This window comes from Triticum aestivum, chromosome 6B, assembly GCF_018294505.1.
Source record: "Triticum aestivum cultivar Chinese Spring chromosome 6B, IWGSC CS RefSeq v2.1, whole genome shotgun sequence".
Lineage (NCBI taxonomy): Eukaryota > Viridiplantae > Streptophyta > Magnoliopsida > Poales > Poaceae > Triticum > Triticum aestivum.
Window position 1 is genome coordinate 601,544,319 of NC_057810.1, and position 2,541 is coordinate 601,546,859.

Consider the following 2,541-nt stretch of genomic DNA (forward strand, 5'->3'; position numbering starts at 1 on the left):
CCCTCCACACCACAAGTTCCTGTTCAACCAGCCCTCCACGGCCACCCCTCCACCGTCTACTGTTCATCCAGCCCTCCACACCACGGGTTCCTGTTCATCCAGAGGCAACGCCACCGCTCACTGTTCATCCAAACCCCCCCGCAACGCTCACTGTTCATCCCAGAGGCAGCATCGATCGGCTTCAGTTAGCAGCAGTAGCAAAGGAATCGCTCCATCGGGTTCAGTTAACAGCCATCGATCGATCCCTCGGGTTCAGTAACGCGTAGCCTGCAGTGCAATTGCTCGGGTTCAGTTAGAGCCCAACGCCTCGCTCGGCTTCAGTTAGAGCCAACGCCTCGCACACACGTGCGTACGTACGAGAGAAACGTGCATCGCTCTGCCCCCGACCTCCCACCGTAACCGGCAACTCCCCGAAATTTTCCTCCCCCTCTCTTCTACCAGGGTTTTTTCCGTCATGGACGGCCCAAAGAATGTCATGCAGCTGCGTCTCCGGCCCGCCCAGGACGAAAAGCCCATTTTCTGTCATGATTTTTTGTCATAGAAGTAGGATCCCACCACATCTATGATGATACCGGTTTTGTCACAATTATCATCATAGAAGTGTCATATGTATGACAGAAAAAAAATTTCGTTCGGCCCAAAATGTCATGGATGTGTCTTTTTTTGTAGTGAATGTTGAGGGAAGGAACATGGATATGGTACCAAAGAGGCGCGTTCGACTCAAGCATGCGCCCAAACCTCTCTCAATGCCTTCCTAACATAGGACTAGGCCACGCTTCAGTGAGGCGAGTTAACCTATTAAAATGTGTTAATTTTGTTCATCTACGACAACCTTTGTCATTAGGCCATCGTACACACCCCACTAATCTCTTTCCTAACCAAGTTAGTAATGACACTGCCTAATCAGATATTACTTTCACCGCAACAAAAATATATATGCCCCTATGCCAAGGAGAGGGTGCCGACCAGATCCTCAAGCTTCACCATTGCTTCCACCTCCAAGCTCCCATTCCTCACTCTATGACCAAACAAAGTTTGATTTCTTGGGAAAAAAGAAATAGGAGCCCTAGATCTTTGATTCCACCTAGAAAATCTTGAACCCCCCAGCCCCCAAAGTTCTTTGTATGATATATTACTCTTGGGTTTGTGCCAAACTCTAGGCGGTTTGGCATCACTTGGGAACTTCCATGTTGTATATTTGTGCTCCAAAAAGTTTGTGAGGGTTTGTTGTTCGCCCTAAGAACAACCACCAGTGGTGGGAGTTTAGATGTTGGTTTGTCGAGGCTCTCGAAGAAAAATGTGAGGCATTCATTGTCACTTAAGGCATATGATGGCCTTCACCTCTCCAACATAAATTAGCGACCCAAGGGTGTGAACTTTGGGGATACATCTTTATCTCCAACGCATGGGGTTATTTCGTACCCTAACGTCTAACTAGTTTGTGATTATTCCTTGCTTGCTTATTTACCTTGTATACCTTTCTTTCTTGCAATAGATCATCATATAGGGTGCTCATCTTAGTTCCATTTGTAGAGAACTTACTATTCCACAATCCCTCTAAAATTAACTAATAGAAGTAAATTTTGGTGCTCACCTATTCACTCTCTCCTCTCCTCCGACTTGAAATCTTTGATCCCTCATTTACGAAAAAAAACCTACGTAACACCATAACATCATCAGGCTTGGAGGAGAGGGCCACCATATTTGGTTCAGTTTGAGTGTCCTCCTTTTTCTGAACTGAGTTTCACTACTACTACGATTCTAGATAGCGGGAAAACTAAATGTAGTACAGAGTTTGCTGTTAGAATACAACTTGTATTAGGATTATGACTCCTACTTGGTTTGTAATAAGGCTAGGTCAGGTGCGGCTTGGATCATATATATACTTCTTGTACCGGCACAATATTGTATCAACAATCATTCAATACAATTCTACATGGTATCAGACTTATGATCCTAGGGTATGGTATGATGAATTCCGCCTTTGTTCCGATCGGGACGATTGCATCTGGCGCTGGCGCCGTCGGACTGATCTTCGCTAAATCCATCTCCTCTGCCCCGCTGCATGCAACGCCATGCATGCCCCAGCATGACTACGGGTCGCACGCTCCTACCTCGTTAGCACATGGCTATGGGCTGCATGCTACTGCACCGTTCCAGATGGCTGGCTTTACCTCGTCTCCCGTGCATGGCTACAGGACACACGTCTATGGCGCCATGCAACACGGCGCATCGCCCGCAGGAGCCGCTGCCGGGCACTACTCCGCGTCATCTACTGGGCACTATGTGGCCACGCCTGTGACTTCGTCTAGTACGTCATCCGCGGCTCTCTGCAACACACCTGCGGCGCCATACAATACACCGGCGATCTGCAACACACCTGCGGCGCCATACAATACACCTCCGATCGCACCGTACTACGATGCTCCTGCTTCGCCCCCGGCTTCATTAACTGCACCACCGCCGCCGCCCGGATGGCACCCATCTCACGATCCATGGACAGGGCTAGTCCAGGCGTGGCCTATGCCCTGGTCTGTCCCT